Source organism: Myotis daubentonii, chromosome 7, assembly GCF_963259705.1.
Source record: "Myotis daubentonii chromosome 7, mMyoDau2.1, whole genome shotgun sequence".
Taxonomy (NCBI): Eukaryota; Metazoa; Chordata; class Mammalia; order Chiroptera; family Vespertilionidae; genus Myotis; species Myotis daubentonii.
Window position 1 is genome coordinate 73,492,377 of NC_081846.1, and position 24,098 is coordinate 73,516,474.

Sequence of the window (24,098 nt, forward strand, 5' to 3'; positions counted from 1 at the left end):
CATAATGGCTTCACCTTCCTTCGGTCTGAGAACCTACCCTGAGGTCAATCTGAAGTTTGTTTGCAAGCCTGGGGACCCCTCACTATCCCACGGGGGCAGCGGGACAGAAGGGGGTCTTCAGGATTGCCCAGGTCTGAAATGTCCACATGTTTAAAAAAGAAAATCACAGCTGTTCTTGGGGCTGGGCGGGTTTCCCACCCAGTTTTAGCAGGATGTGGCTGCGGCCACAGGGCCCCTGCTGAGCTCTGAGCCCATGGAGTGGGTGGGCACTGGCACCAGCACCCAGGTAGGGAATGTGCAGTAGGAACCCTGCACATCAGGGCTCAGTGTCTGCAAATGGGCTCTGAAGGAAGAGCTGGCTGCCTCCTCTTGGCAGGAGGGAACCTGGGGAGTGGGCTGGAAGGCAGGATCTCAGATTCATATGCAGGAGCTGGCCCAGGAAGCCAGAGCTGGGCGAGACCACACTCACTCCTCCTCTGCTTGATGCAATGGGACATGTCCTTCAGGCGCAACTGCCTGGTCTTCAGGAGGTAAGCCTTGTAGATGGCGGGTGACCGGGAGATCCTAGCCTCCCGGTGGACCAGGACCTTGCCTCCCTTTTCCCTGACACAGTCAATGAAGTCTATTGCTTCTGGAAAGTGGAATTCATGTCAGCCGTGTGGCTGTCTTCCACGGGGATCCGTTTGTAGTGTAGGTGGCGCGGCAGGCCTCGGAGGTCCGAGACATCCAGCAGCAGGGCCTGATGTGCAGCTTGGAGAGGAGCTTGCACTTGGATGCACGGTAGGCACTTCCAAGGCAGAGGAACAGAAGGATTTCATATGGGCCGCCCTGGTCACAGGCTGGCCTGGAGCTGATGCTGAGCACGGGTTTCCCACACTGGCTGACCAGGGCCCTCTCGGGTTCAATCTTCTCTTAGAAATGGGTGCCCGCTGGCGACATACAGGAGACCCGGCCTCCTGAGCCGGGAGTCAGAGGAGTTTCTCTACTCTTCTTTCTCACCCCTAACACTTGCTGCCCCTGAAGCCAGGCTCCATTGATTTTTAGAGAGAGTGAAAGAAGGAGGGAAAGACACACAGAAAATTGATGTGAGAGAGACACAGGGATTGGTTGCCTCCCGCACGGCCCCAGGGCCGGGGATTGAGCCTGCAAGGAGGTATGTGCCCTTGACCTGAATGGAACCTGGGACCCTTCAGTCAGTTCACAGTCTGGTGCTCTATCCACTGAGACAAACCAGCTAGGCTGGAAGAGATGATTTTATATTTAAAGCATATATCATTAGTACTTGATAAAGAATAGCGGTTAATTCAATTGAAATAACAAAGTGCTGTAGAAATCCATTAACTTCAGTAAATGTCAAGAAATATGAAATGCTCTTATTTCTCTTCCTAAAAAGGTGTATCTAATTTGTCAAGTGAAAACAGCCACCTGAGAATAGATTGTGTTTGAAGTGGCCTCGCTGGAATTATAAAATCCCTAACAAAATTAAATTGCATTACATCATCTAACCACCTGATTGATATAATGAAAAGAGCCAATGTTTGAAGCTATCTATAAATTCTAATAGTCTTTGGCTGATTGTTTTTGATATAATGTTATTGGTCACCTATTATGTTCAGTTCCCTATATAAATGTTCTAGAAACACCAAGGAAAATAAGAGAAACAAAATCCTTGTCCTTCATATTGAGCATTTAAAGAAACAATAATGGTAAAAAGATAAACAATACAGAAGGGTAAGATGTGGCAATTGCCAAATGGTTGGCATAGAATAAATTTGAGGAAGTGAACTGATATATGATATTGAATTTAAAGAAATGAGCAGAATGCCTGGCAATAGGTGAGTAGTCAATGTATGATATCTGAGAAAATCATCTCCTCATCCTAGAAAGACGAGCTAGGGAGAAGGAATGTAAGTGCTACTTTGCAAAAAAGAATTTGACTCATAAACTAAGAGGAAGCACCAGACGACAGTAACCTAGAAAGTAAGGGTAGGAAAAGCAATGATATTGAGGAACAATGACTATAACATTAACGTTTAGAGGTTTTTAATTAAACCTATGCCCTTCCTTGTAGTTTGAGGTGAGCCATAAACCCATCAGCAACACGGAAAACTAAAGCAGTGCTTCTCCAGGGAGTGCTTGGGTTTGAGGTGGACTCCGCAGAGTAGACATGTGGCATTAAAATGACCCTGGAGATTCTAGTTCTTTTCTCTTGAAATTCACAGGATGTAGTAAACAGTTTGTAAGATTAGTTGGAAATAAATGTGTATGTGGAGGTGAAAGAGCATGAGGTCAGTGAATATCCATCTAAAGATTGTGGGACACGTTGCAGAGATATGTCAGTTGTGTAACTGGGGCAGGGGTGTGTGTGGAGAGGGTCAAGGCAGGACACCAATTAGGAGGCTAGGAACACTAGAAGTGTCTAAGAGTAAACATCCTCGCCTGAATATTTTGACAGTTTATGACTGACAATGTGATTGCAGTTTATAATCCGATTCTGGCGTTCCAGTTGCCAATTTCTGAGTAAGAAACCAGCCCTCTGTACTTAGCGGTTCTGTGGTTGCGAATTCCAAAAGGGCACAGTGAGGCCTCAGCTGGAAGGTTTTGCATGTCTTGGGTTGATAAGATAAAGTTCTCAGATCTCCTTAATTAAACTACAGTGGGCCTGAGAGTGAGAGAAAGAAACAATAGTTAACCAGTTAACAGCTGTGGGCCAACTAACAAAAGACAGCTCACATGCCCGAATGTATGTTAAAGTTTTGAATCAACTTCTGTAGAAACCACTAGAAGCCACCACATTCTGCTTATGCTTGAAGTTTCAAGACTGTCGGCCACCCCAATCAAAAGTAGTAAATATTTCTTCCTAACAGACTGCATCTGTCAAAAATTTGTCCTACTTAAGTTTTTCCCTCCTGCCCTGCTTATCTGTAGCCAATGTAAATTCTTTCAAAATAATTTATATCTTTACTTTTCTTTTCCAAACTTTTAATGCATAGAAGTGCCTGTCAACTCCAGGATGGTGAACATGTTGCCTTTTCCACTTAGCACTGTATTGGTGGGGAGAGGTCCTCGTCCCCACCGGGTGCCGGGCGGAGTGGACTTCTTGCAATACCCCCCAAAAATGATTTTTCTGAGGCTTGAGGATGAAATATGGTAGAAAGCTTTATTTCTGTGGAATTAAACCCCTGAGTTCCCAAGGTCTCATCTCCCTTTGTCCTGCCGAGGAAGAAATCCCATTTGCCTTCCGCAGGGCTAAGGTCAAAGCCAGTGTCGAGAGTTTCTGTTCCCCGTTGGAGCAGTCCAATCCAGCATCCCACTAGCTTACTCAGTGTTCCCCACTGCCGTCCCTCAGTCCATTGCATGTGGGGTCTCCGTAGCTACGGGGCTATAGAAAGAACAGGGCAGAAGCAAAACCAAAGGAACCAGAGGGCCAAGAACTAAGGACCAGGAGTAACAAATGAGATAACTCCTTTATTTTGGGATTATGTATCCCCAAGTTTTCACAGGTTTGTAGTGGCCCCATCCCCTCCGGCCAATGATCTCTGTTCCCAGGTTCGACTGACAGGCAAGTCCCTTCCCTATGCCACTGCACTCACTGTGCATGCTTCTATCTCCCCTTTGTCCAGGCCCTTCCCCCAGTAATCTGCAAGGAATGGGCCAGTGGTTCCCTGGGGAGTGTGAAATTTCAGCTTCCTGGTGAAGCTGCCCAAGTGACATGCCAATAGTGTCAGGCATTCCCTTTGCTCCTTTCCTGTTATTAATAACTAGCTGGTTACAATGGTATCAGTCCTGCTGCTGATGGTTTACCCTTCATGCCCTGGGACCGGGTCTTTCTCAGGCTACCATCAACTCAATAAACCCTTTCTTTTTTAAAAAAAGCTTTTACCTGTGAACATTTTTTTTTTGTTAAACACGGTGATTCAACATCTGGGGACAGGAATTCTTGGAAGATTTTTATTCATTTTGGTACCTAGGCTAGGATAACTGAAAGGCTAGCCTTAGCTGGGACTGTGACCCAGAGAACCTAATCAAGGCCTGACCTCTTCATGCAACTGGGACTTCTCAGGACGTGAGATCCTGTGTACATGAATCCTGCGGGAAGGAAGTGAGCAGGATTCCGAGAGACCAAGGCAAAGCTTCAAGGCTTCTTATGATTTTGTCTTGAAGTCAAAGTCATGCAACATCATTTCTTCTGCATTGTATCAAAGCAATTACCAGATTCAAGAGAAAAGGGCATAGACATCACTTGTCAATGACAATGTTACCAGGACTCCAAAGTTTGCATCTGGCTGCCTGCGTGCACTGGCCCAAAGAAATGCATGAGCAGAAGTTTGCAGTTTAGAAATAAAAATAATTTAATATTGAATTGGCCAATCTGGAGAACAAGGAGCTCATGCTCTAACAACCCCACTCCCGATGGTGTGCAGGTTACCAATTTATTATACAGGGCAAAGTCACTAGGCACCAGGGGTTACAGTTGGAGGTTGTGCTGGGAGCTGATTGGTCAGAGGTGAGATAAGGATAATAAATTATCTTTCAGATCCTGAAGATAGTTCTGAGGTGAGTTCCAGTGTTCCTCTGTCTGGTTTCATGGGAAAGTAGCCAGGAGGTCATTCCATATTAGGCTCAGGAGCTGAAACATAACTTAGGTCAAGATGCTGTCTTTATCCTGCCAGAGGTTTGGACCCCCTCATCATCAGTCAGATCCAGGCAATTGTCCTCTGCTGCCTCCCGGGGGTTGCTGATCACTGGGGGAAAGGTTAGGTCCCTGACGTGAAGATACAGAGGGAAATATGCTTTCTAGATTAGGATTTAGAGCTAAATTTAGTCATAGTCAGAGGACCTTCAGTTTCAGTGCGAACGTCCAAGAATCTGAGGCCATGTTTAAAACTGCCATATATAGATAATAACAGGGGGGAAAAAACCATGTGTCAATAGAAAATAAAAGCAGTTCTAACAACTATTTTCAAAGAACCTACTAAATATTAGATACTAATTATTTTTGAAATTATTCATGCAGTTATGTAACTGTCAGGATTAGGGGGCATATAAAGGACTTGAGATGTTAGCAATGCTGATGGAAAATAAAACCAGAAGCACAATTGTTAATCAACAATGTAAAAACATTTCCAACTCAAAATGAAACTATTAGGAGGTTTAGAGTTAAAAGGGATACCATTTAAAAGGCTGAAAGTTCTTAGAAATGCATGCTTGAAAATATGGCTGGCCCTCAAAAAAATCACAGAGACTAAAAATGATGCAATCAATTATTCAGATGTTTCAAATGTCAGTGTTTGCTATTGCTTTCACAATATCACCAGTCATTTGGTTTAATTTTTTTTCTTTACATTTAGGTGTTCTGAGTTGCAAATTTATATAGCGAGTGTTGATCATCCTTAAGACAGCCCATCACCATATGGTTTGTCTAGGTATGAAAAATGAGAATAACCTAAACCTTTGCCATGAGACAGGTAAAGGATTCCCGTCAACAGCCATTATCCCTGAGTGATGAGGTTTTAAAGAGACAACGTGTAGTGTTGCTCTTTAGGAACCTCAACAGCAATTGTGCTTTAGCTGCAGGTTTCCTGATCCAACAGAGTAGCTTTGGCTCCACTAGGCCCCTCACCTGTGTCACCACTGTTTGAACCCCTCTATGGTATCATCTGTTACCAATTGTCTTTCAAAGACCATCTGCCACCAGTAGAGGCAAGCTTTTAATATGTTGATTTATCATTGTCAGGTACTTGGGGGGTGGGGGAGTTTATTGCTTGCATTTGAATATTGTATTTAAGGTGCTTTTGTGATTACAGATGTTTTACATATAAATTGCTTTACATTAGAAAAACCTTTTTTTTTCAGTATTTTTTAAGGAAACTTCACATTCCTGTGTTTTACATTTTAATATCTTCTGCATTGCTGAGCTCTTTTGAATTGCTTTCTGTCTGCACTAGCAGTCAGCATCTGCCTCTGCTTCTGTTTCAAAGGAGAAAATTAAATGTGGGCATAGTTATTTCCAGGGAGACAGAACTTATTAATTACTAAGGAAGGCTTTGATTCAGGGGTCCTCAGACTTTTTAAACAGGGGGCCAGTTCACTGTCCCTCAGAACGTTGGAGGGCCGGACTATAGTTTTTAAAAAAAACTATGAACAAATTCCTATGCACACTGCACATATCTTATTTTGAAGTAAAAAAACAAAACGGGAACAAATACAATATTTGTATTTGCATGTGGCCCGCGGGCCGTAGTTTGAAGACCCCTGCTTTGATTGTTATTTTACCCCCAAAAGGGACAGAATAGGTCACTGCATGAAAGTAGCTTCCCACTCCATAACCTTTGCAAACCAGAAAACTATGTTAAGGTTTCACACTTTTCTCTCATTTGTTTCTGTAGTTTTAAAAAATTCTGGAAGTTTTTGGAACTGTATAGTCTTTGAAATAATAGCACCATCTACTGTCTGATCCTGGATTCATTTGTCATGCTAAGGAAATAAGGACGACCACAGAGAAATTAGGGGGCATTCGGAGTCATTTAATAATATGGCCCTAAAATAACATATAACTGAAAATTATAAAAATTCTTACCTAATAGGAAAATAAGACTAATTACATCTGGCCTTAGTCACATTAAATACATTGTAAAATACTCATTTTCCTCAAGAAAGTCTATAATGTAGTATTAAAACTTACGAATAAGATAATATTGTTATATTGTCATCATCATCATTCTTATTTTAGTTTCCCAAACTACATTATATCCATTTCTTAAACTTACATTATGTTCATTTAGGTAAAGGGGACAGGTGGGTGAGATAGGCTTAAAAAGAAATATTTAAAAACTATTCCCCTCCTCTCAGCAGTGCATGATGATGTAAGTATAATTGCTTCATCTCTGCCTGGAGTGCCAGCCAGCTCACAGGGAACACCTCTCATAGTGGGCGTTGCTAGGAGGCCTGATTGCTTCCTGTCCTCAAATTTCTTTCCCAAAGGAGTCATGTTATTTCATTAAAGAAACTCAACTGTCTGGATAAATGATCAGTGAAAGTAGGTCTCGGGGCTCTCATAAAATAAGCTACCAGCTATTTGAAGAACATAGTGTGAAATTTAGGACATTCTCCAAACCTCCTTCATGCTGATTCCTTTCAATGAGCAAGAGAGGTCAGTTGTCACTCTGCCTCATGCACAATTATCCCCTTAACTTTACAGCTCCCAGGGGACGGTTTTGCCTCCCACACATCCATTACAGGCTGGATATGGCTCTTCCTTCCTCTGGAATTGTCATCTAGCTATTCCACCTACAGCAGGACTTTTATGCTTTCTGTCCTGTTTATCATCTTTTCTTAAATCAATTTGGAAGGTTTATTTTCTATATCTTGCTTCCCACTACCTTTCATTCTACTTCCAGGTTTTTATTTCAAAATGAGGCCTCAATTTAAATTTCTTACATTAAAAAGGTTTTATTTCTACAGTTCATCGTTGTTAATCCTCACCAAAGGATATTTTTCCATTGATTTTTAGAGAATGGAAGGAAGGGGGAGAGACACACAGAAAGAGAAACATAAATGTGAGAGAAGCACATCAATTGGTTGCCTCTCACACGTGCCCTGACCAGGGTAGGGGATCGAATCTGCAAACAAGGTAGTGCCCTTGACCAGAAATTGAACCCTGGACCCTTCTGTCGGTGGGCAGACTCTCTATCCACTGAGCCAAACTAGTGAGGGCTACAATTTCTTTAAGTACAATTTCCATTTATTTTTTTCCTCCATAGAACTCTTCTTCGGGCCTTAAAGCTCAACTCCTTACATGGGCTTTGGTGGAGGTTGTGGGGCAGCACCCACAGGTCTAAAGCTGGGTGGGGGTGTTCAGACATTCAGGCTTCACAAGAACGATTCCTGACCACCTTGCTGTGAGTGGCACAGCTCACACAGTCATGTGGTTTCACATACAGCTTGGGAAGCACATATGCCTCGAAGATACTTGCTTCAGAAATGCCCCTAATGGCTGAGGCCTCTACTATGTTTCAAATGACAAATTTCTTTTTTCTTCTTCTAAATACAGTTTATTTTTTAATTTTTATTGGTTTGTCAAATTTCTCAATATGTTTTATTCTCCAAGTGATCTTCAGATTTATTTATTTCAATCACAGTTGCATTACAATATTATAGTTTCAGGTGTACAACCTATCTTATGAAGTGAAGTGATCACCCTTATAAGTCTAATGCTCATTACAATATTATTGACTACTAGATGCATGAAATTCGTGCAAGAGTAGGCCTTCACAGCCACGGCAGCTGCCTGGATCCCTCCCTTGCAGCTGTGGTGGCTCCCCCCCCCCCATCTTTATCTGGAAGGTCATCCGGAAGGATGTTCAGAAGGACATCCGGTCTAATGAGCATATTATGCTTTTATTATCATAGATAATCTTTTTGTTGTACTTATATCCTCATGATTATTTTTATAACTGGCAATTTGGGTTTCTTAATCCCTTTCAATTTTTTCATTACCTCCCCTCCTTCCCCCGCAATACCCTCTCCCAGGGAATGACCATCAATTTGTTCCCTATATCTATGTTTCTTTTCTTTTGTTCATTTATTTTGTTTTTTGATTCCACATATAAGTAAAACCATATCGAATGACAAACTTCTTAATGGCCTTGTCCTTGGGCACATACTGGGCGCAGCTGGTGCAACGAATAGAATGAATAGGCTGCACATGGCCACGGCCTTTTTTTGGCATGACCTTTGCTCCTTCTTTTCTTGGTCATCTTGTAAATGAGGCCCCAAGAGCTATTTCTGCAGTTGTTAATAACCAACAGCCTTTGCATAAAATAGTTGGAGAAACATGTTTTCTTATGATTCACTTTTCTTATTTTGGCCAACTTTTTTAGATGCCACAAATGTAGTAGATAGGAAATAGACAATGCATCGTTAAATGTGAACTATGATCCTATTCTTATTAGCTGAATATGTGTTAACTCTCCCTCTCTACCAAAATACATGAAATACAATCCCTACCTTCATAAGAGCTAACATTCAACTAAATATTTTCGCATCTTCATGTCTTTTTAAAAGGGTACTATTATCTGTTCATCTCCATTGTAGCAGCTAAATACTGGCAAAGTGCTCAATTTTCTACCTGCCCAACCTTATCTTAGTTATTATTGTAAAAGTATAGAAGGCAGTATTTTGAGATATCAATTGTGTTTTTAGTCACTAGGCAAAAAATCATGGCTTTATTTTTGCAATATATATATATATGGAGAATGCATGAAGGTGGCAAATAATAGTTGCAGTAATCATAATAATAATCTTTAATCTCATGGAAGAAAACAACAGTCACGAAAGTCAGTACATTTAATTCACAAGAGAAGGACATCTCTTTTTTCCTCCTTTTTTTCTTTCCTGAATGAGGAAAAAGCATTTGCATCAAAAAAACAAAAACAAACAAACAAACAAACAAAAAACAAGCTCCAAAGGAAGGGGAGTAGTAAGACATCTATAACAAATGCAGCTAATGATTAGGCATGGTAATGCAAGTGCTGGTTTCCCACTCAAATGGGGTTACAGTTCACTGCCTTTGGGGAGGGAGGAGAAAATAGGCCATATGGCTGGGATTAGAGTGAGGTGAGCAAGGCCCTCACATTGGGTGTAAAATGTAAGGGGGTATAAAAAAATCAGTTAGTGCCCTAACCAGTTTGGCTCAGTGGATAGAGCATCGGCCTGCTGACTGAAGGGTCCCAGGTTCGATTCTGGTCAAGGGCATGTACCTTGGTTGTGGGCACATCCCCAGTAGGGGGCGTGCAGGAGGCAGCTGATTGATGTTTCTCTCTCATTGATGTTTCTAACTCTATCCCTCTCTCTTCTTCTCTGTAAAAAATCAATAAAATATATTTAAAAAATCAGTAAGCACGATAAGTAATATTTTAATGCAATTCTTTTAAAATAAAAAGAAATGCAAAAATAAAAAGTCCAGGATGGAACATGTAGAAAAATTTTAAATAAAGACAGGACTATATGAGTTCATGAATGTCTCTGAAAGGACCATAAGTCATGACTTTATCCTAGATGAGTCTAGGAGAGGGATGGTCATAATGGAATTTGTAGTTTGGCCTAGACTGGGCTTGGCAGCAGTTCACTTTTCATTTCCTTACAGCCCCTTCTCGTTCCCATCACAGTCCAGGATACGGAACTGGTTTTGGAGAAGCCATGCATGGTGTGAAGGGCTAGTGTGTTGATTTCACAGGAAGCCTCCACAAGATCCTAGCTACATCATCAGGAGGTTACACATCTGGGGCTTGATAAGGTACAAAAGGGTGAGAAAGACCAGATGAAACAAAGGTTCTGAGCCTGGGATAAGGAGGCCTTCGGTAGGGTGGACTAAGCAACTGGCCTCGCTGCAAGGACACCAGCCTCAGCAGCAGAAGCCCAAGCAAGTCAAACCTGAGCAAACGTCATCAGGATACAGAGAAAGGCGCGCAAGCAACACGGAGACACATGTAAATTTCCCCTAACCTCAGAAGTGAAAACCCCTTTGCAAAGAGAGAGAGAGAGAGAGAGAGAGAGAGAGAGAGAGAGAGAGAGAAGAAAAGGGAGCTATGCATTTGACTCAGTTGTTTCTGAAGGGTGGTGCTACTTGTATATGTCACCACACATATCCCTCTTTGGCTTAAGGATTGTTTTGAGCTGATTATTTTGAGAAACAGCAGACACAGGAGAAATTTTAAAAACAAAGTAGAAGTTACCCTTTTATAAGGAAACTAGAGGCCAGTTGCATGAAATTCACGCATGGGTAGGGTCCCTAGACCTGGCTGGCAATCAGGGTTGATCTATGGGGTGACCGGCAGGGTGATCAGGGGGCCCCCACTGGCACCTGCCTTGGCTGGCCTGGGGCCTGTGGGCTGGGGGCAGCTCCTGCGTTGAACATCTGCCCCCTTGTGGTCAGTGTGCATTATAGCAACCAGCCATTCTTCCATTCGGTTGATTTGCATATTAGGTTTTTATTATATAGGATTTCACACTTATAAAGGAAATCTCCATTGGTAAGGATGCCTCCTTTTCCTTACCAGGAAGAGAGGGGTGGCTACATCAAGAAAAACTCCTACCAATGGAGAAGGCATGGGCTTAAACCTGAATGAGAAAGCTTATTTTCATACTTTGCCTGGTCACCTTCCCATGACTGGACTCCCTCATTTGCCTGTAGTTGAAGATGGTATTTAAGCCTGAATTTTAAGCCACTTCTGAGACTTATTAATTTGTTCCCTGTTAATAAATTTCTGTTTGTTTTCCTCATACTAATTTTTTTTATTACAGTATTTCCAGCTGCAAACTTAGAAGGGTAGAGGTAAAATAATATTTCCTCCACTACATTACCCAAAAAGAGACTGAATTTTAAATTGCAAGTGGCTGTGAATAGAAATGGGGTTTGACAAGCTACATTTAGTTTAGGTTTAGAAAATCTAAAGATAATTTTTCTATTTGCATTTAGTTACTCAAACGTGTGGTCCTTGTAGCATCAGCACATGCATCACCTGGATGCTTATGAGGAAGGCAGAATCTTGGCTGCCACGTGAAACCTGAAAAGAAGAATCTGCATCTTAGTCAGTTTCCTTCTGTAAGAAAAATAAAACCTTCTCATAAAAGAATGCTCCATACTAATATAAAACAAGAAAGAAAGAGAGAACATCATTTTAATATCGGTTCAGCATTATTAGAGTTTCACTCAACTAAAGTAGGGTGTATGTACATAAGAGGAAAAATAACTTTTTCTTTACCTTTCTAGGTTCTTGGCTGATACCCCCTTGAAATAAAAAGACAGATTAACAAGAGTAAACAAACAGATGTTTAATAACATGTATACCTCACATACACATGAAAGATACCCAGATAAAATGAGTAAACTCCCAGAAATGGTTCAAGCTACCACTTTAAATACCATCTACAGCTAAAGAGGAAAGAAAGATGTTGGGGCGTGGGGAAGCCAGTTAAGGGAGCTACACACACACACACACACACACACACACACACACGCACACACACACCTACCCAGGAAGTGAGACTATGGTCTGCTATGCATATGTATGCTTATGTCATGCCTTCTCCAATGAAAAATGTTTCTTCTGCCCTAGCCGGTTTGGCTCAGTGGGTAGAGTGTCAGCCCACAGACTGAAGGATCCCAGATTTGATTCTAGTCAGGGGCCTCTCTCACATCGATGTTTCTCTCTCTGTCTCGCCCCCCTCCCTTCTACTCTCTCTAAAAATCAATGGAAAAATATCCTCAGGTGAGGCTTAACAAACAAATAAAAAATCCCATTTCTTCCGACTTAGCCATCCTTCCTGCTACAGAGAGGGAGACACCCTTAAAGTGGACATTTCCCTTATAAAAGTATTTTTTTCTTTAGCTTCTATCCTGTTTTCAGAGATTCTCTTATGTCTGCTTTTTTAAAAAAGTAATCAGCTGAAAATAATTCTTATGCCAAAGAACCATATTTTGGCATATTCTGCTACCTTTCATATAAAAGTGACTATAGCCCTGGCCAGTATGTCTCAGTTAGTTGAGCTCCCTCTTATGCACAGAAAGGTTGCTGGTTTAATTCCCAGTCAGGGCACATGCCCAGGTTTCTGAGTTGATCCCTGGCAGGAGGCAGCCAATCTATGTTTCACTCTCACATCGATGTTCCTCTCTCTTTTTCCCCTCCCTTCCCATTTCCCTAAAAATCAGCACCCCCCTACCCCCCAAAAAGTGGCTAGAGAAGACGGAATTTTACACACATTTGTATAAAAAGCAGAAGAGAGAACAATTAAAATGTTTTTACTGCATGGAGAAATAAGAGGACAAACTTATTAATGATGTCACCTTGCCTGTGGGAGACCCTGGAGGTAAATGTTCGTAGCTCTAAGGTTCAAAAAGCTAACCCTGTTTTATCACACCTCTTGTGTTTCAGGGAAACGCCCTACAGCAGCAACTCCCTTCTCAAAAAGAGTTTCATCATCCTCCCCTTACACTACACAGGTAGTGTTCATATTCCCCTTTGAGAGATATTATGTTATATCAGCAAACTAAGTCAGCATCCAAGTGTATGCATGACTATAAATATGAGTTTGTGGTTCTATCATTCTTCTCACACAACTTCTGGGAGGTTTCTAATTACATCAATGAGACAGTGATCTAGGTCCCAGTCAACTAAATTTTTTTGGCCCAGATAATAAATATTACATGCCACAAAGTCTATTTTGCAGCTACCCAACTGTGCTATTTCAATACAAAAATAGCCACAAGAATGAACATAATTATCCTATATAATAAAAGGCTAATATGCAAATCGACCAAATGGCAGAACGACCAGTTGCTATGATGCACACTGACCACCAGGGGGTAGACGCTCAACACAGGAGCTGCCTCCTGGTGGTCACTGCTCAGCCAGAAGCCTGGATCATGGCTGGCGAGTACAGCGGTAGTGGCGGGAGCCTCTCCCACCTCCACGGAAGCGCTAAGGATGTCCAACTGACAGCTTAGGCCTGCTCCCCATAGGGCTCCTGGACATCCCCTGAGGGCTCCCGGACTGTGAGAAGGCACAGGCCTGGCTGATGGACCCCCCTCCCCGCAAGTGCACTAATTTTGTCCACCAGGCCTCTAGTGTTTCAATAAAACTTCATTTACAAAAATAGGCAGCATGCCAGATTTGGCCCCCAGGCCATAGTTTCCCAAATCTTGTTCTAGAATGTTCTACAGAATGGCTCTTTTAACTATAGGGCAATAGTAGCTAAGGAATAAGGTTTGTAGCTCCTCTAAGATCATTTCTTCATAATTCATATATTCTCTCTCAGTCTTTTGGCACATGGCCTCTGCTCCTATGGGGTCATTCATCTCTGTGTTGTGCAGTCTTAGCACACAAGGGCATGGTTTCCTCTTTTCAACCCTAGACCAAGTGCCCTTTTGCTTATGCTGATAATGAAATTCCTTGCTGTCAGATTTTTTCATGTTACTGATGGATTTGTGGCATCTTTAAAATCAATATAGATATATTTCAGGTGTTAAAGTGTGCCAATTGTAGAACACTTGAAAAAAATATGAGCTTAATAATGTTAAATAATAAAGTAATAGTAGTGCTACTATCTTTTAAATATAAATAATTTTTTATCTCTCCTTTGTTCCTTTGTCCTTTGATTGTTAAACAATTCGGCCAGCTAGATAGGAAAAATATTTCTGGAGCTTTGAAATATTAAATAAGATGTTCAAGGTCACATAGCAAATGAAAGTTGGATCTTGGCTCAAGCCTACATTTCTACTTTTCTGCTTCCTGATCTCAAGCACTTTTCACCACAATATAATGTCTTCAACTAGCAATAAGACTATATGTTAATATGGTTGAAAAATCTGTTGAAAAATTTATCAATTTTTTGAGGAATTGGAAAACTGCTTTTGAAAGTGGCTATACTATTTTAAATTCCCACCAGCAATGTATAAGAATTCTGATTTTTTATTTCACTACTAGGTATATACCCAAGAAAAATGAAAACACACATCCATGCAAAAACTTGTATATTAATGTCCATAACAACATTATTTAGAATAGCCATAAAAGGGAACAACTTAAATATCTATCAACTGATAAAAGGATAAACAAGATGTAATATGAGATATTATTCACAATGAAAAAAAGAAATGAAATACTGATCCATGCTACAACATGGATAAACTTTGAAACATTAAGATAAGTGAAAGAATGCAGATGCAAAAGTCACTTCTTGCCACATATTTGAAATTTCCAGTAACAAATTCTGGAGACAGAATGTAGTTAGTGGCTGCTTAGGACTGGTTCAGGTGTAGGGGAATAGTAAAAAATGATTGCTTATGGGACCAAGTTCCTTCATACTTTGGGGAGGTTGCAGGCCAGAATGTTCTAAAATTGATTGTGATGACTGCACAATTCTGTAAAGAGACTTAAAAAAACATTGAGTTTTACAGTTTTAAATGGTTGAATTATATGGAATATAAATGATATCTCAAACAAGTTGTTAAAATAATGCTATATAGAATATCTAAAAAATTTATATTAAAAGTTAGCTGTAATTTCAACAAGACACAAGTAATCACTGTTTATAACTAGTCTCATTTTTGCATACATAGATTTTTTTTTTTTAATTTAGATTATAACACACAAAACATTTTTAGCTTTTCTTTTCTTTTTTATGAATATACCAAAAGAATTTCTGATACCATTCTTCTGCAGAAATTTATGGGGAATGCTTCAAAGACATAAAAGAATCATTTGGGGGGAGGGAGGGGGAAAAGAGACATATGTAATACCCTTTGTAATACTTTAAGTAATAAAACAAAATTTAAAAAAAAAGAATCATTCTAGCAATTCATACTAGCTCTCCATATTAAGAACTTAATTTCCTTACTCTCTGGGAATCTTTTTCTATATGTATTTTTATTGATTTCAGAGAAAAATAGAGATAGAAACATCAATGATGAGAATCATCGATTGGCTGCCTCCTGCATGCCCCTCTTAAGGGATCAAGCCCAAAATCCTGTGCATATGCCCTGGCTGGGATTCAAACCAGGATCTTCTGGTTCATAGGTTGACACTCAACCACTGAGCCACACCAGTCGGGCTCTCTAGGAATCTTGTTAAGTGGGCTATGGTTACTAAGGGAAGTGTCAGATCTTTTGGGAATACTTAGAAAAAAGCTTGAGAACCACTAAAGAGTAATTAGAGAGCATGGTTATTTTGATCAGTCTGTCTAGAGGCGCTCATGGAATTTATTTGGGTGTCCAGACAGATGACATAATACACTCAACAATAAATATGAATAACATGTATTTAATATTCAGTAAGCTGGATGTTGTCAGAAAGGAAGGAAGGAAGGAAGGAAGGAAGGAAGGAAGGAAGGAAGGCAGGGAAGGAGGCAGGAAGGGAAGAGAGGAAGAAAGAAAGGAAGGAAGCTCAACCTCACCAAAGGTTAAATCTGATTTCTTTTTTGATAAAAATAGAACCCTTTACACTTATAATATAAATTTACTCTTTTCTTCCAAATTTAATTCTTATCCTCAAGTCCATTCTACATCCAACTAAATAAATAAAGGTGACCTAAAACACTCTTGCTATTTGCCCCTCGTACTTTGTAAATTTCTACCTTTTCCATCCCTCTATTACCACCATTTGCTCATTTGCTAAAGGTCCTCAGGTCCCTCAAACAATTCACAGGTAATTTGGGGTCCACCGTGCCTTCTTTGGGGATTGAGCTCTCTGTGGATTAAATATCTCTTTGTCTTTTCTTCATTTCTTCCCCATCAATCAAAGCTTGCTTTTCTGCTGACATATATTTGAAGGGGTCATCTCTGAGCACCTTATCTTGGTGAGAAATGCTCTAACTTTAAACCTCTTCATACAACATACTGCCTTTGCCTGAAACAAAGAAAAGGATTTTAAAGGAGGCATAAGCTCAGTGCCCTTAATCATGCAATAGGAGATATTTTCCAAATTTGTAATATTATCTGCATGGGGTATAATCTATAATGCTGCTTTGCTATACAATAATCTTATAATAATAGCCATTATTTATTGAGTATGAACACATAATAATACTATGTGTGTGAAAAATAATGAGTACATTTATATATCAACGAGGGGCCCAGTGCATGAACATTTGTGCACGGGGGTTGGGGGTGGTCCCTCAGCTTGACCTGCACCCTCTCCAATCTGGGAGTTTCTGTCTGCCTTTGCAATCATATGAGCAAATTGTCTGAGACCCCAACCCAGTTTGGGATGTTGCTCACAGAAAAATAGAGGCTTTTTTTTTTCTTTGCTTCTTTGGTGGAGATTTCCTGGAAGTTTTAGGATTTCTTTCCTAGACACTCTGATTCTACTTATGTCTCTCACCTTTGCTTTCCCTCCATCCCCCACCACAACAGTATCTTGCTCCAGGCTCACTTTGCTCTAGTGCAGTGATGGCGAACCTATGACACGCATGTCAGAGGTGACACACGAACTCATCTTTTGGTTGATTTTTCTTTGTTAAGTGGCATTTAAATATATAAAATTAATATCAAAAATATGTCTTTGTTTTACTATGGTTGCAAATATCAAAAAATTTCTATATGTGACAAGGCACCAGAGTTAAGTTAGGGTTTTTCAAAATGCTGACACGCTGAACTCAAAAGGTTCGCCATCACTGCTCTAGTGTCTAGAAGATCTGTCTGCCACCAGAGCTATGATTCCCAGCATTCCTGGTGCTCCCTGCACTCTGGGCTTCCGCTTCTGGTCCTGGGGCTGTCACCAGAACTACTATTCCCAGAATTCCTGGTGCTCCCTGCGCTCTTGGTTTTCCCCTCCTGCTCTGTCTCTGTCCCACGGCCTCCCACTCTGCCAAGTCCTCTAAGCCGACAGCTCTCCCTCTCTGCTCTCCGTCTGGCGGTTTGGGGAGCCTATTTCCCCAAGCCGCTTCACACTCTGCCTGCTCTCCTGCTCTGCTCTCTGCCCAGCGCCTGTGTATACAAATTAACCCACCATCTTTGTTGAGTTAATTTGCATGCTCACTCCTGATTGGCTGGTGGGCATCGTGGAGGTATGGTCAATTTACATATTTCTCTTTTATTACATAGGATAATTGCAATTAGCTATTCTATGCTAGCATTTAGGGTAAGTCCTTCATGACTATTAACTCATTTAAAGTTCACAACAACCATGAAAGATAAGAACTCTTCATCCCCACTTTATGTCTCTAGAAACCAAGGCTGGCAGAGATTAATAGTTTGTTTTAACTCACATAGCTAATAAGTGGCAGTACTGGTATTTAAACCAGGGCCTTTCTGGTGCCAAAGCCCTATGCAATACCAATGCAGAAATTTTAAGAAATCATTGGCCGAAGGGCAGTAAACTCATTGGCAAGCCTCAACACTTCCAATGTGTGGTACCCTCTCATAAAATATCTCAACTCTTACCGAAACCGGTTTGGCTCAGTGGATAGAGCGTCGCCCTGCGGACTGAAGGGTCCCGGGTTCGATTCCGGTCAAGGGCATGTGCCTGGGTTGCGGGCGCATCCCCGGTGGGGGATGTGCAGGAGGCGGCTGGTCGATGTTTCTCTCTCGTCGATGTTTCTGACTCTCTATCTCTCTCCCTTCCTCTCTGTAAAATATCAATAAAATATATTTAAAAAAAAAAATAAAAAAAAAAATAAAATATCTCAACTCTTTATTTTCCCCAGGCATTAGTCTAAACGTATTTGACCTCCTTCAAAGCTTCTTTTTATTTTTTTTAAATATATTTTTAGATTTCAGAGAGGAAAGGCGAGGGAGAGAGGTAGAAACATCAACGATGAAAATTATTGATTGGCTGCCTCCTGCATGCCCCACACTGGGAATCAAGGTTGCAATCCAGGCATGTGCCTAATCGAGAATTGAACCATGACCTCCTGGTTTATAGGCAAATGCTCAACCACTGAGCCACACCAGCTGGGTGACTTCTCTTATTTTTTTGAGCAGGGATGTTCTGTTTACAAGCTAGACATTTCCACCCATGCATCACTGTGGCTGTGACACTAGCCTTGGTTGGCTGTAGCTTATTTTATACAATTTGCTGCTGAGATGGTTCACTCTTTCAATTTATGTAAATCCACTTCATTGTAAATTTTCATTAATCTATAGTTATGTAGCCCTTAATTAAAAAAATATAAAATTGGAAGTCTGCTTCTAGAGATCATTACAAGTTATATTATTATGAGTTTAAATTACTATTTCTTGTGAACACAATACTTATGATTAAGAATAGTTCTAACTTGAAAAACTTTAGTAAAAATTTTTTGGTCAATAATATTTGGCCCAAGTTTGTTAGATTCTCATTAATTTTCTAAGGTTTTCTTAGTTATTGTTTTGTTTTGTTTTTTTTCCTGAATTGTGTTTTGTTTTGATATTTGTTTGGGGACAGAAATGTTTAAGTTATGCTAAATACATATGCTAACATTGATATATACATATGTTTTTCCTTAGGTTATGTTTGATACTTTGAAACATTTTGAATTGGTTTTAACTGTTTATTCATTTTTTTTTCCTGCATTTGCTAGCAAAGTCGCTATTTTGTCACTTCAGTGCAGAAACCAAACTAGGTGGTGTGTTTTATAATCTTCTCTTGATCTATCTATTAATATACCAGTACTAAGTCATTAAAATATAGGTTCTTTACTCTGTTTAGTATTTGATGTTAGTTTCCTTCCCCCATTTCTCTCACTTTTCAGAGTTTTCTTATCTCTTCTTGGATGTTTACTTTTCTATATTAACTTTGGAATTGAATTTTCTACCTCCAGGAAATAAAAAGAAATCTTGCTGAAATTTTTATTGAGATCAAATTAATGTTATGTACTGATTTGGGAAAACTGGGATACAAGTTAGCCTCTTAATCATAAAAACAGTGCCATAATATCTTTTACTGTTTCAGAGGTAAGAATTCCCCAGCTAGTTCAAAATTGATGCTTTCACTGATAATCATAAAGAAGCCAATGCTAAGCAAGGTATTAACATTTGTTCTTATCATCATCAAAACTAGAGAGCACTATATACTGAATTCCCTAGAACTCACCACCCAGCTTTGACACTAATTAGCAATGATTTCTTCTCCTCTGCCCTCATAGTCTGTGTCCCTTGGATGTTTTTTGTTGTTGTTGTTTCACTTCCGTGCTATAAACATGTGATCTAGCTTTGCTAAAATATCATCTCTTCAAAAATCATCTAGGTTTTAGTCTTCTCATTTAAACTATGGCTGTACTAGTCAAAATTAAAGTGCAAATCAGAGCATTAAATTAAACTAAAAAGTAACTGATTTATTGAATAAATAGTTCTTTCCACATAGTAGATTAAAATGACCAGGTATTGGGATAGATAATCCATTATTTCAAATCCTTCTTAGAGATCAAATAAAATACAGATTACAAAGGGAGGTTATGTTGGAACCTTTCATAGATGTGACCACATTTTGCTTAGAGAAATGATTTTAATAGCAGGATGCCAAAAGGGAAGCAAAGACATTTTTAAGAATGTCATTGGCATCTATCTGAAATTTTGCATTTAAGCCAACACTGGGTGTCTAAACTCGTATTCTGAATTAATGGTGCTCATTGTTCTCAGAACAAAGTAAAACTAACCCATTCCCCTTTGTGACCTCCACTTAACTTTCCAGCCCATCTTATGCTACTGCCTCCTCACATTCTGCGGTCCTGCTGTTCTGAGCTGCCCATGGTTCGCCAAACATGTTGGTCTCTATTTGCCTCTAGGCATTTAAGTGTATCCTCACTCTCCTCCCGCTCCTTCTTTTCCTCCACTTCTCTCATTTAATTTGACTGACAAGTTTCTCACACAAATGTCTAGATTGATATAATTCCTCTTGGAAATCATCCCTAACCCTGATATTCTGATTTAGCACATTTCAAGTGTCATTACTTGATATATATTTATATGTTTTCTTTTTCTGTCTTCTCCTTGAAGGAAGAAGATGTATTCTAGGTTATCTTTTTATTTTCATAGTCTAAGTAAATTTTCATTATAAAATAGAGTTTATAAGTATATGTGTATAAACACTATAATGAAAACATTTTCTCTCTATGGAAATACAATGCAGAGACTGATTCAGAGACTCTTGGCTGTAGCTTTGTCTGCCAAGAATAAATCCGGTTATTTGCAAGGCATTTTTCTATGTGTTTGTAGTAGCTCTAAAATGAGAATCCTAATATCAGTGATATATAACATAAAATTGCTGTGAGAGTTGGATGTATGATAAAATACAAATGTAAGAATTTTAGAAAACTGTAGGAGGAATCGTATTAACCTTAACCTGGAACCTCTGGCCCATTATACTATAATAAACAAACACAGCACCCAACATATATGCCAATTCATGTCCCTCATGTAATACCGCACAGCTAAATCAATGTATTTTGAGAGGAAGTCATTGAACTTGCAATTATTGCAATATGTCTAAAAAGCTCTGCTCCAATGAGCACATTTTATATGAAGGCTTTTCAAGGATAAACTTTAAGAGGTAACCCCATAATATAAATTAGCACAAAGAAGCAGCATTAAGTTTCAAACATCTTTGAATAATTATCTAATTTATTTATACACATATAAATTATTTTGGGGGAAAAAGTGGGGGGAAGGGAGCTTGGCATATATCTTTTGGAAAAGCAAAGTGTTTCATGGCTGTAGGTTTACTCTGTAGCTCGAGGAACTGGAAGAGCATTATCATGCTTGATGAAACAGTACTGTCTCCTGCTCAAACAAATGTAAATCAAAATGAAAGTAAGTGGAGAGATTACTGCTTTTTAGATGAGTCTCTATTATCAATAAGTAGAGCGCTTCAAGTGCTCTAGCTAATGTGATTTCTTTTCCATTAAGGATAATTTATTGTTCTATTGTATGAATAGTTGTCAAATCTTTATACAATGAGTCAGATAATTCTTTGCACAATATTTAGTACCTCTGTAAAAAATGAGATTTGAAATGTATTGAGCAAGGGACTACCTTTTAACATTTCTTGTCAGATAAAATGCTTGCTGCTGGAACATTTGATACAGACATAATCAGGTAGTGTCTGCATGTGGCAGAGTGCCCAGCAGCTATTTACATGTGGCTGCCATCTTGTGAATTAATCAGTCTTGATTTCCATGAACTAATGCAGCTGATATGACCAAATTGGTCATGTCACCATTACTACTATGAAAAAACAGGTTCAACAAATTCAAGTATTTAATTCTGGAGCTGGCTACACACACATTTTTCTGGCAATGAGTAAGATCAATGGGTTGTGTTAGTATGTCTGTGAGGGTGATGCAGTGAGGGTGGGCGAACCACAGAGATGCAACAGAACCACATAGCAGACCATGACAGCAGCTTCTGGCTAACACTTGGTAAGAATGGTCCAGGCAAGAGGTGCTAGAGTCAGGGAGATAGAGAATGCGTAACAGACTGTTATCTCAGAAGGCTGGCTGAGAATTAGGAATGCATGATGCAGAGATTCTAGCAGGATCCGTCACAGAGCTTAAATTTTGGGTTAAACTTCTGAATCAAAAGCAAGGTTATCATGAGTAAGGCAAACCACAGTCTTATAGGAAATATACATGGCTTGATACCATGGTATATATCCATGAATAGAAAACACAAGTTTAGAGACCGATTAGCAGCCCTAGGAATGGGGCAGGATCTTCATGCATTTCAAGGAATTTCTTAGGGAAAAATTGACCCGATGCATCAAAATCTGAACTATGGACAATGGCTTCTAACATAATCCTGAACTAAGAAAGAGATTTTCCCAGGGATCTAAGCTTAGATGAATAAATCTAGATGTAAGATTTAGAAAAATATAGGGAACCAGGTAAGATAAGCACAATGTTGAAGATACCCTAGTGGAAGTTTGCTGATAAATGTTTAACATTTGTAACATTTCTGGTGTAAATACTCCCCTCATGACTGATTTCCCACTATCATCATGTCATCAACTTGCTCACAAAATTCCTGAAAATATTAGCAATTGGCTATTGTGATCCAGTAAATCTAGTTCCACACTTTCCATGGATGGGTCTTTAACAGACTAAACTTATCAATTTATTGAACTTTTAAAAACTAAAATCACAATATTCTTGTGCTTAACCTATTTTGACATAGCATAGATACTGTAAACTCAAATTCTCTTCTACTCCTTTCTTTGAATGTAGAAGTTGGTTCTGCTTTCCTTATATCTAGTCTGGCATCAGTACGTGGTTGACCTAACTTGGGCCTGGTATGTCATAAACATTTAATAAATCACTGGTAAAAATGTTTGTTTATTTTTGTTTTGTTTTACTTGGGTCTCTAATAACATGCAACTCATCTCCAAATACTATGTAACTATTCATAAATTTATTCGTGTATATGATTATGTACATTTTTTCACATAGACAAGACATCCTGTTTATCAGGTTTTCATATTGGAATAAATAAAAAACAAAGTTTACTTTTATCCCCTTCATAGCATAAAAGCTGAAAGTAGTCTTCCATTTTTTACATTTTCAAAGCATTGCATTTGCAATTTTATTGTAACCTCACTGTTTTAGAGCTGTGTCGGCCTGTCTTTTTCTCTCCAGGGTCCCCTTACTTTTTGGAGAGCAGTTTCCGTGTGTTATTGCCGCTGGGATCTCAAGCCTCAGCTTTTATTGGGGAGCCTCATACATGGTGTGTACGAAATAGCTTTGTCAAATTGACTTATAACTGCATGTGTACTACATTCTAATCCCTAACCAATAAAAAAATAAAATATAAAATGAGTAATTGTGGTTGTCTGATGGATGTGCATTATTGTCTTAGAATTTCCACCACTTCAAATTATATTAATTTGATGGTGGTGTTCATACTCTGCTTGGAACACTTCTAACAGTTGCATATCTAAGATGTAAGCTTCTATCAAATTAATCTAAAGTTTTCAGGTAAGTTATTTAAGGAAATTGCCTAAGAAAAACTTCCTGAGAACAACTTGAAAATTATGACAAAGTAATAGGTAGACTTATTTGTATAAAGTTGGACCATGGATTCAGTGAGAATCTGTTACAGTGGAGACTCACTGATATGATCAAATCAACTTTACCAGAAGAACACAGGTCACCAGCAAGAGGGAAGCTCTGGCCTTCATAGTCTTTCTGTAGCTCCACACACTATCTCTGCTAATGTTATTGAACTTTTGGTTACAGATTGATATAACCTCTCCCCCAGCAAAGTACCTTCATGTTATACATCAGGACATTCTTTAAAGTCTAATTCTTCACATTGGTCATTTTCACACATAGCTCTTTCAACTTCGGTCGAACAGGAGAGTCAATATCTACATATTGGAAACGACATTTTCCCTGAAGAGGTGATGACGGAAGGAGAGGATATAAAGGAACACCCCATCTTACAATTCTATACTTATTTTGTAAAAGGTTAGATCAACATTTAGATCTTGAAGCTCTAGAGTTCAATTTTAATTTAAGCATTCTTTTTCAGTGACCTTTCCCTTTTACCACCAAAAGACAGTGTTCAGTTTGACACTTTTGTTCTTCAAAATCTACCTGCCTCTTTGACTTTTAAGAGAGATTCTGTT

At 39.4% G+C, this 24,098-nt stretch overlaps 2 pseudogenes; both read right to left on the reverse strand.

Moving 5' to 3' along the window:
* Nucleotides 1-204: 204 nt before the first annotated feature.
* Nucleotides 205-3,024, reverse strand: LOC132238777 (dual specificity protein phosphatase 5-like; annotated as a pseudogene).
* A 4,770-nt stretch (nt 3,025-7,794) lies between these two features.
* Nucleotides 7,795-8,759, reverse strand: LOC132237997 (small ribosomal subunit protein eS26-like; annotated as a pseudogene).
* Between the last annotated feature and the right edge of the window lie 15,339 nt (nt 8,760-24,098).